We start from the raw sequence: 12,401 nt of genomic DNA, 5'->3' as shown, positions 1-12,401 counted from the left end.
ATGACATGAAACCCACCATCTTTAGTCATTATCAGAGGATATTATAGTCAATTCTTGAGCATCGTCATCAAGAGGATATGTGAGATCACCAAAGGCAGAATCACTTGTTGAAACAATTTCCACACACACCAAATGAGAATCCACATTATCTAAGCAGAACCTTTGGTTTTAAAGCATGTGTTTAATTTCAATGAAGAGAATACATCGTAATTCTCCACTTTCTTATACTTGGAAATCAAATGTAATAGGGTAGCCATCTATTGTTGTAAAGCCAAAGAATTCATAAATTGAAGTCGCCTCTTCCTGATTCTATGAGGATTAGGATCCCATTTCATATCCTCCCCCACCAACTCAAAATCAAAGTGATAAGGTTGGTCTTCTACCTCTTTGCATTTCAAAAATAGGGCTTCCTTCCTCACCTCTAGAGGAATAACATCAAATAAGGTAGCGACAAAGTCATAGGAAAAAATATGAACTCTTCTGTACCTAACATTTCCGCCACCACCTATCCTATTAATCATTCTCTATCTAAGAGGCATGAGCACAACTGCAAAGGAACTTTGGGGTCAGACACTGAAAGAACCTCTACCAGAGAAGAAGGAAAAGGGACGAAACGCAGAGCCTTGAGCACCCAAACTAAACACTACCAAATCATCCCCCAATTTCCACACGACAAGAGAAAATTCTAGTAAATTCTCAAGCTCACCACATCGCAGAGACATAACACATTAGATTTCACAAAACCATAGAAAGCAATGAAAAATCCTTTTCCACAGATGTAGGACTAAGAAACAATTGCAATACCCAGAGCACACATCACCACCAACAAACACCAAACTCATAATAATTTGACAGGATTGCAATTGAGCAAACTTTCTAGGACCTGGAGTGATAGACTCAAATCACTTCTGAGATAGAGGACAAAAGAATCGCAATATTACCTAATTAATAACACACACTTCTATTGATTGAGAAATCACCCTCTAAAATCCTTGCAAACACAACAAAAAAACAAGCTTACCATAATAGTGACTCAAGACCAACAATAAAAAATTGAAATCTGTGGCAAACGCCATTGAACTCAGTAGACCAACAAGAGTGAAAAGGCCACATTCCAGAAGAGAGAGGAGTCAAACATCACCTTCTAAAATGAAATCGATATTAAAAAAAACAAAAATGAGTAAAAATATTAAAATATGATATTTTAAAATGCAATCCCACTTTCATAATACATGGGTTGTTATAAATCTCAAACGACTATGGTGACCAATAAATATTTTTATTTTGAAATGCAATCCCACTCTCATAGTACATGGATTGTTACAGATCTAAAACAGCTATTGTGACCAATAAATATTTTTATATGGTTGTATTTCTCTTTTCTATCACAATTGCATAATAAGTTAATAAGCAAACCAACTTAGATCCATCTAACACTGGATCTATCATGAGCCGAGAGCACTACAAGGAAAATACCCTCTAGTGGAGCTTTTTGCGGAAGCCCCTATAAAAATAGCCGAAAAGTATGTTTGTAGCAGAGGTCACTAGAAGAGTTTGGCGAGAAGATGTTTTAGCACTTGATTTTTTAACAGTGTGTCTATAATACACAAACACACCGGTACTTAATAAAGCATGGTGCTCCATGGCACATTTTGTTTTAATAAAAAAATAACATTGCGATAAGTAGAAAAGTGCATCAGTGCGTATACTACTCGATAACACTCGAAAAGGGTTAAATTTACAAAATAGTGGTCGTAAAATTTATTTTTCCTAATCCGATACTATATTGTGATGACGACATGGTGCTAAACCGGTACACTAACACGTCGGTGTGTACACAGTGTAACACACCATTGTGGAGTTTTTAACTTAAAAATAATGGTGTGCCTATTAGACTATATGCACCAGTGTGGTTAATTGAACTAAAAGCCCTAGTGCTTAGTAGAGAGTGATGCACCATTGAAGTGTTATTTTTAATACAAGTAACAAAAATGGTGTGCCACCTATTGTAGCATTTTTTGGTTTTGATAAGATAGAATAAAATAGTCAAAAAAAAAAAAATAGAATATTTGAAAAAATGTTAAGTTAGGATATGGACATAACAATATTGAATAAAATGTTTTTGAAAATATCTTGATGATGATGTCCATATCAAAGAAAATGTTAGGTTATATGTCCAAAAAAAATCAAGACAAAAACAAAATGTTAGGTTAGAAGGAAAAGAAAACAAATAAACTCTAAAAGTGAGCAAGTCTAAATGCCATTACTATTTTTTCTACAAAATAATGGTTGTGTGCAGCTTGTCATAAATGCCACAACCCACGACAGTCAAATAGTTTAATCTTGACTGCTTGATGCTTTAAATTTGATGTTATAATTAGAGAATAAATATCTGGCCAAACTATTTAATCTTGGCAGATCAGTAGTTAGGTAGAGAATAATAAGGTGTTCATCAGTTTAATCTGAGCCCTTGGATGTTATAAGGTTAAAATTAGATAGTTTGCTTTTTAAAAAATAAAAAGAAAGAAAAAGGGTTTTCTATCTTAAATGCACCCATTAAGTGAAGAAAAAAATGTTAAAATAAGCAAAGGGTAAATAGAAGAAAGGTTGCAGAAGTATGATAATTCATTAGACAAGATGTACATTTATCATGTTTTACCATATGTATCATGATGCAATTACACAAAGCAAATGAAGGTCTACAAGATCAATTAATTAACTTCCCTCATCTCCATTCATCCCTATATTTACTAATTTCCCCTTCCCACCTTCATACAGTTGATATTCATTCATTTTCCATAAAAAACCCCTTTTCCTAAGGTTAAAATCCTTTTTCCCTAGGAAAAGTGAAAACCCTATGTTAAATCCCCTTTTACCCAAAAAAACCACAAAAAGATGTTTAGCCTAAGTATTAATGTATATATGTGAAAGGCAAATAACTCATGAAAAAGAATTATACTTAGTGTATTTCCCCTTTCTGCTCATGTTTCATATTAACGCTAACTAATAGTATTAAACCCCTAAAAGTTCCCTTTCCTATATATTATTAACTCCCTTTACTAAATATCCCGAAACCATAAATTTTATTATAAAAATTTGTATTCCATAAAATATCGCATAGCGTCGGATCGCAAACCTTTCAACATGCATGCCCTCTCCTCTGCATTGTGATATGGGATGCGCGATGGACCCAGACCCGACACATATATATTTCATAATTCATCGCCCATTTTACATCTGCCCTTATCGCAAGTCCAAGCCGAAACATACACACTCTGCCATTGTGATCTTCGATATGCGATGGGAACCCAGACCTGACGCAATATTATCCATGATTTATTTTCCACATCGTGTCTAGCCCCTATCGCATTCCTTTGCAATGGGATTTCCTTTGATAAACTGCGATTGCGATATGCAATGAACCCAAACCCGACGCCATTTATCCGCCCGAACTCATACTATTTCAAGTCCGCCATACCATGTTTTGCAAAGGATTTCTTTGTTAAAAGGTTTTTATGATTTAAATGGAGAACCAACCTAAACTTCTATTTAACCATAAAACCCCACTAATCTCAGTTTTTAACTCATAATAAAGCCATACCGCCATGATTCATTGTTGGGCCCCTCCATTGCTCTTTCCTCTTACCTCCACACTGCTCTTTCGCTCCACCACTTTGTGATCAAATACATTCAAATCCAATGACCCTCAGTGATTTTGGGTTGGCTATATGTCTAATCATTACCTGCTCGAAAAAGCAGTATTCCATTGACATCTCATTGCTATGTGTCAAGCTCAGATTATATCGGGTGACCCCTCCCAAAACCACTCACGCCTCATAAATGGTGTGATGAAAACCAAAACCACCTCCCACATAACGACAAAATGGTCACTGTTCACTTTGTGCCATATTTCGAAAAGTAAATTGTTTTTCTGTTTAAACGTAAAAATCACCATTTTGCTTTGTTTTGCCAGTTTACATAGTGAAACCTCCATAAGCCTCTACAACCAATAAAACCATTGTTTTACCTTCCGATACGCTTTGGACTCCTTCCAATATCCTTTCGAGCTCAACAAAGCCATTAATGACCTTCTCTGTCACTTATGTTTTTCTTAACAATTTCTGTGTTTTGCAGGTAAAAACTCTTGTTCCAGGCTTACAAAGAAAAAAGCCTGCATATAGTTAGAAGGCAAATATGAAGATCATATCAAATCACTTTACCCTGTAACATAAAATCTAAAACGATTTATTATTGAAAAACACAGTAAAAAACTGAAATGCACAATAAGGTAAAAGGAACACAGTAAAGGCTACTCAGCAGGGTCAAAGGATATTCACAGAGTTTAAAGAGTATCAGATGAAAGATCAAATGAAGGAATCAACCAGCGTAAAGGATACAAACAATCAAGCATCTTAAAGGGCAAAATATCAAACAAAAAAGCCATCACAACCTGAATAAAAGGGACAAAAAGAAGTAGTTAAATAGTTGCCCCTATCTTCTTGTATGAAGATCTTTCCTTTCCAAGAATAAATCTTAATTAGTTTTAGGATATTTTCTTAGTTTCATTATTGTATATATAACTCTCTTCTCGAGTTATTAAGGGTTCAAGGTTCATTTTTCATTGCTTGTTAAGTCGTGACTGTTCATTCTACTTTGAACCTGGTTGCACCTTTGAAGGAAGATTTTCTAGAAACTTGATGTACTCAATCTTTGTAGAACCTTAATACAAAGGAGAGGATTCTGAATTTGGTTTTACACAGTTTGTGTTATCTTGTAAGTTTTTCTAGTTATTAATCATTATGTTTTTCTTCATATGATTATGACTTATAGAGATATCTGGGTAGGAATAATTGTGTCTCAATTTATTCCTATAAACTCCTGAAGTGATCATCTAGTAAGAGAATGGATTAATGAACTGTCTATTTAGCTAATACCCTCTAATCAATAAATCATCAGTGTCTTTTGTAAGCTTAAGTATATTGCCTTGAATCTTTGGAACGTAGTTTAGAAGGTTTCCATACTTATGATTATTCTATTTTACAGTCTGGAAACTGTGATAATCATATTATTTTATGTCTTCTTCTCACCACTATTTGATCTATATCACTGTGTAAAGCTTTATACCAACCCTTTGCTGAGATATTAATATTATCCAAAGGATTAAGTACTTCAATTCTACAACCGTCTTCATTCATTGGTCTTCCAGAACTAAAACCAAAAACCCCAAAACAATTATTTTAGATGCTCTGGCATTGGTAGTTGACCTACTACTATATCAGAGGTACAACACCACCTATATATGATGCATCAATCCTTACACTACTCAATAGCACTAGACAAAGATTAAATTTAAAAAAGGTCGGTCCTACAATTGTTTTCACAATATCAGTGCTATATTCCCACAAAGCATCAGTGTTGTTCATGTATTGAAATTCCCTGATGTGTACTTAACAAGTGCACTATTATATGGTTTTTTATTTAAAAAAAAAAAATTTGGTGCTCTAGCACTCTACAATAGCAGAACTATTTAGAAGATCAGAAGCTGAAAGGTATGATGATTCACTCAAAAATCTACATAGTAAAAATTTTTAATTTTATTATTGATTTTACTAATAATTTTTTTTACAATTTTTGTTAGGGTTTAATTAAAATACAAATCATATGCTATAGAGACATACATCAAGCATTATGGAGCAACAAAATATTTTGGAACCGCAGAAAGATCAGAATTTGAAAGGTATGGTGATTCACTCAAAATCTTGTATAGAAAAAAAAAAAATTTCACTGTTAAATTTTTTTACAAATTTTGTTAGATTTATCCAAAATTTAGAAAAAAATAAATAAATAACCCCATATAACAAAAAATTTACTACAAATTTTACTAAAAAATTTTAAGATCTCTATTCTTATTTAGATTTAATTAAAAAAAAAAAACACAAAAACGAAAAACAAAACACAAAAAAGATCAATACTTACCTTAAACCCTTGCTTCTTCTTGCTTATGTGACCCATACACCTTCTCAATATAAAAAACCCAATATGAACCTAATCTGTCTACCACACCTTCAAGATATGCAAGATATATCTCCCTTGACCAAGGAATATTTCCCCATCTGTCTACCACACCTTGAGTCTTAGAAAATAGTGCATCAACCCCAAGTCCTTCATTTTAAAATTTGTTGCTAAGTCCCTCTTGTAGTCTTCTATGAGCCCAATACAAACCCAATACACCTCAATTTAAAAAACCCCTACTTTCACTAGATATTGTAGGTATCCATTTTTTCATTAACATTTTTTACACCCTTTACATTTTTTCATTAACTTTGAGCTCCATTTTTTATACCTGCCAAGTATAAAAACATTTACCCCCTATTATATGCTCAACATATTATGTCATTTTTTCTTGAATATATATCCCCCTGTATGAAGACATGTGGTATGGTATTTCTCCCCTAGTGAAGCCCCTATGGCAGAGGATTGGAAGGATGGCTTACAAATTAGAGTTTCCTCCATATTCACTGTACATCCATTCTTGCAAGTTTCCTGCTTAAAAATGGTAACTGGTGACAAGATCCTAGTCCAAACTATTTTTCCAGAGATTAAAGAAGAATAAAAAATCATACTAGAACATAAAACAATATTTGCAACAAGGATTGGGAAGCTAAAATATTGAGCAATTTTTATTTATCTCATAAATTGGAAGTACCGCGAGTGTAAGAGGCAACATGGGAAGATGAGTTATCCATGTAGAAACATCCACAGTTAGTCAAGTGTTGAAGAGAACACTTGTTTGAAGGGGGAGGGATATGTTAAGCCCTATACAAGCCCCTTGTTTAATCCTAAATCCATGTAGTATGCCTATATATTGAATTATCACATATTTATTTTTATATTATTACGTAGGCCAGAACCTTTCATTATAATTGTATGCTTTGTCTTTTATATATACCAAGGAGACTTAGTTTGATGATATATCATTTTGTCATATACATTGTATTCATTGTAAAATGAGGTTTACACCTCAAAGTGGATTGTAGTTTTTGGCTTCTCATCATTTTTTAGGTGCATGGTTCATACCATTTATTACCTTTTATTTGTGTTGACACAAGAGAATGAAATAACCCAAAAACTAGAGTAGTTTTGGGAATATTAAGAAGTGGTTTTATAAATGGTACAAAAGGCTTTGATGGGGTCACTATTAACATGTGTTCCTAGAGTGGTTTATGCTTTTAGGTGTAAAATATCTCATTAAGTCTATCTTAGCGAGATGACCCAATATCCACCTTAATTGTTGACTTAGTGTGAATATCCACCTTTGGATTATTACCATTGGTAAATTAATGTGGGTATGATGTAATAAATAGTTTTTAAATTCATGGCTATTTATATTTCTATTTCAAATTATAGTCATTGATTTCACTGGATCACAACCCTCATATTAATATACCCCATACTTTATATACTTTGCAAGTGCTTTGCATTTGGTTAAGCCATTGATTTTTTGGATACAAATATTAGGCTCTTAGTCCCTCATTAATAAATTGGAAATTTCATTTAAAAAATAATTACAACAACTGAATCTAATTAGGGACAATGCTCCCTTTTGCATTATTAAGGATCGTAAATCAATTTGTTTTTGTGTCTTAGGTTTGAAGAAACTATGCCAATAAACTAAGCTAATATACTTCATCGAACCTTTGTTGTGCATTCATCAAAATGACATCGATAAAATGTAAAAAAAATTGCGAAATGTTCTAGTGATACTTACCATATGACTTCATTAATGAATTAGTAATGGAAACAATACATTTGGGGTTAGTTTGGGTAGTTTGGGTTACTAAGAACCTACTAAACTACACGAGTGGACCAAACTAGTAAATCCTCGATTTGAGGGCCAAAAAAGTGGAATAATGTTGAGGACCTAGGTCTTCGGATTTTTGTATACTTATAAAGGTCATTTATATTAATATTAAAATACAAAAATTGAATAGACTAAAGGACAAAGTACAAAATGGGGTATTTGAACTTTGATATTAAAATATTCCAAGAACTCTATTGAAATGCTAATCAACATCTTAAACCAAGTTTTTCTTCTCGAAACTCAATAGGAATATTACATAGTAAATTATCTTAATATAAATAGAAAGAGATAAAAATAGTACCATATTAAAAACATAGAAATTATGTATCACAATAAAAACAAGCAACCAATTATGGTGTGCAACTATCATGGTTGGAGTTGGGGTTGCAATGGGAGTAGGAATTTCTTGTTGTCTTGGGAGTAAATATGGAGTGGAGACCATTTGGTGTTTGAAATCCTTAATATCATGGAGGTGCCTCTTGGAAAATTGTAAAACCCCACTAATCTCAGTTTTTAACCCATAATAAAGCCATACTGCCATGATTAATTGTTGGGCCCCTCTGTTGCTCTTTCCTCTTACCTCCGTACTGCTCTTTCGCTCCACCACTTTCCGATCAAATACATTCAAATCCAACAACCCTCAGCGATTTCGGGTTGGCTCTATGTCCGAGCATTACCCGCTCTAAAAATCAGTATTCCACCGACATCCTCTTGCTATGTGTCAAGCTCAAATTATATCAGGTGACCCCTCCCAAAACTGCCCATGCCTCATAAACGGTGCGATGAAAATCGAAACCACCTCCTGCATAACGACAAAATGGCCACTGTTCACTTTGTGCCATATTTCAAAAAGTAAATTGTTTTTCTGTTTAAACGTAAAAATCACCATTTTGCTTTGTTTCGCCCGTTTACACAGTGAAACCTCCATAAGCCTCTACAACCAATAAAACCATTTTTTTACCTTCTGATATGCTCTGGACTCCTTCCAATATCCTTTTGAGCTCAACAAAGCCATTAATGACCTTCTCTGTCACCTATGTTTTTCTTAACAATTTCTGTGTTTTGCAGGTAAAAACTCTTGTTCCAAGCTTACAAAGAAAAAATCCTGCATACAGTTAGAAGGAAAATATGAAGATCATATCAAATCACTTTACCATGTAACATAAAATCTAAAACGATTTATTATTGGAAAACACAGTAAAAACCTTAAATGCATAGTAAAGGTAAAAGGAACACAGTAAAGGCTACTCAGCAGGGTCAAAGGATATTCACAAAGTTTAAAGAGTATCAGATGAAAGATCAAATGAAGGAATCACCTAGCGTAAAGGATACAAACAATCAAGAATCTTAAAGGGAAAAATATCAAACAACAAAGCCAGCACAACCTGAATAAAAGGGACAACAAGAAGCAATTCAATAGCTGCCCCTATCTTCTTACGTGAAGATCTTTCCTTTCCAAGAATAAATCTTAATCAGTTTTAGGATATTTTCTTAGTTTCATTATTGTATATATAACTCTCTTCTCGAGTTATTAAGGGTTCAAGGTTCATTGTTCATTGCTTCTTAAGTCATGACTATTCATTCTACTTTGAACCTGGTTGCACCTTTGAAGGAAGCTTTTCTAGAAACTTGATGTACTTAGTCTTTCTAGAACCTTAATACAAAGCAAAGGATTCTGAATTTGGTTTTACACAGTTTATGTTATCTTGTAAGTTTTTCTAGTTATCAATCATTATGTTTTTCTTCATATGCTTATGACTTATAGAGATATCTAGGTAGGAATAATTGTGTCTCAATTTATTCCTATAAACTCCTGAAGTGATCATCTATTAAGAGAATGGATTAATGAACTGTCTATTTAGCTAATCCCTTCTAATCAATAAATCATCAGTGTCTTTTGTAAGCTTAAGTATATTGCCTTGAATCTTTGGAACGTAGTTTAGAAGGTTTTCATACTTATGATTATTCTGTTTTACAGTCTGGAAACTGTGATAATCATATTATTTTATGTCTTCTTCTCACCATTATTTGATCTATATCACTGTGTAAAGATTTATACCAACCCTTTGCTAAGATATTAATATTATCCAAAGGATTAAGTATTTCAATTCTACATCTGTCTTCATTCATTGGTCTTCCAGAACTAAGACCAAAAACCCCAAAACAATTATTTTAGATGCTCTGGCATTGGTAGCTGACCTACTACTGTCTCGGAGGTACAACACCACCTATATATGATGCATCAATCCTTACACTACTGAATAGCACTAGACAAAGGTTAAATTTAAAAAAGGCCGGTCCTACTATTCTTTTCACAATATCGGTGCTATATTCCCATGAAGCATCAGTGTTGTTCATGTATTGGAATTCCCCGATGCGTACTTAACAAGTGCACTGTTATATGGTTTTTTATTTAAAAAAAATTGGTGCTCTAGCACTCTGCAATATTAGAACTATTTAGAAGATCAAAAGTTGAAAGGTATGATGATTCACTCAAAAATCTGCATAGTAAAAATTTTAATTTTATTGTTGATTTTACTAATAATTTTTTTTACAATTTTTGTTAGGGTTTAATTAAAATACAGATCATATGCTATAGAGACATACATCGAGCATTGTGGAGCAACAAAATATTTTGGAACCGCAGAAAGATCGGAATTTGAAAGGTATGGTGATTCACTCAAAACCTTGTATAGCAAAAAAATTTAATTTCACTGTTAAATTTTTTTGCGAATTTTGTTAGATTTATCCGAAATTTAGAAAAAAATAAATAAATAACCCCATATAATAAAAAATTTACTACAAATTTTACTAGTTAAAAATTTTTAAGATCTCTATTCCTATTTAAATTTAATTAAAAAAAAAAAAAAAAAAAACACACACAAAAAAAAAAAAAACACAAAAACAAAAACCAAAACACAAAAAAAATCAATACTTACCTTAAAACCTTGCTTCTTCTTGCTTATGTGACCCATACACCTTCTCAATATAAAAAACCCAATACGAACCTAATTTGTCTACCACACCTTCAAGATATCCAAGATATATCTCCCTTGACCAAGGAATATTTCCCCATCTGTCTACCACACCTTGAGTCTTAGAAAATAGTGCATCAACCCCAAGTCCTTCATTTTAAAATTTGTTGCTAAGTCCCTCTTGTAGTCTTCTATGAGCCCAATACGAACCCAATACACCTCAATTTAAAAAACCCCTACTTTCACTAGATATTGTAGGTATCCATTTTTTCATTAACATTTTTTACACCCTTTACATTTTTTCATTAACTTTGAGCTCCATTTTTTATACCTGCCAAGTATAAAAACATTTACCCCCTATTATATGCTCAACATATTATGTCATTTTTTCCTGAATATATATCCCCTATATTAATACATGTGGTATGGTATTGCTCCCCCAGTGAAGCCCCTGTGGCAGAGGATTGGAAGGATGGCTTACAAATTAGAGTTTCCTCCATATTCACTGTACATCCATTCTTCCAAGTTTCCTGCTTAAAAATGGTAATTGGTGACAAGATCCTAGTCCAAACTATTTTTCCAGAGATTAAAGAAGAATAAAAAATCATACTAGAACATAAAACAATATTTGCAACAAGGATTGGGAAGCTAAAATATTGAGCATTTTTTATGTATCTCATAGATTGGAAGTACCACCAGTGGAAGAGGGGACATGGGAAGATGAGTTATCCATGTAGAAACATCCACAGTTAGTCAAGTGTTGAAGAGAACACTTGTTTGAAGGGGGAGGGATATGTTAAGCCCTATACAAGCCCCTTGTTTAATCGTAAATCCATGTAGTATGCCTATATATTGAATTATCACATATTTATTTCTATATTATTACGTAGGCCAGAACCTTTCATTATAATTGTATGCTATGTCTTTTATATATACCAAGGAGACTTAGTCTTATGATATATCATTTTTTCATATACATTGTATTCATTGTAAAATGAGGTTTACACCTCAAAGTGGATTGTAGTTTTTGGCTTCTCATCATTTTTTAGGTGCATGGTTCATACCATTTATTACCTTTTATTTGTGTTGACACAAGAGAATGAAATAACACAAAAACTAGAGTAGTTTTGGGAATATTAAGAAGTGGTTTTATAAATGGTACAAAAGGCTTTGATGGGGTCACTATTAAAATGTGTTCCTAGAGTGGTTTGTGCTTTTAGGTGTAAAATATCTCATTAAGTCTATCTTAGGGAGATGACCCAATATCCACCTTAATTGTTGATTTAGTGTGAATATCCACCTTTGGATTATTACCATTGGTAAATTAATGTGGGTATGATGTAATAAATAGCTTTTAAATTCATGGCTATTTATATTTCTATTTCAAATTATAGTCATTGATTTCACTGGATCACAACCCTCATATTAATATACCCCATACTTTATATACTTTGCAAGTGCTTTGCACTTGGTTAAGCCACTGATTTTTTGGATACAAATATTAAGCTCTTAGTCCCTCATAAATAAATTTGAAATTTCATTTAAAAAATAATTACAACAACTGA

This window comes from Pinus tabuliformis, chromosome 8, assembly GCF_031772625.1.
Source record: "Pinus tabuliformis cultivar Carrire ecotype Pingquan chromosome 8, CPIR1, whole genome shotgun sequence".
Taxonomy (NCBI): domain Eukaryota; kingdom Viridiplantae; phylum Streptophyta; class Pinopsida; order Pinales; family Pinaceae; genus Pinus; species Pinus tabuliformis.
The sequence above is the reverse complement of the archived record's forward strand: the minus strand, read 5'-3'. Positions refer to the sequence as shown.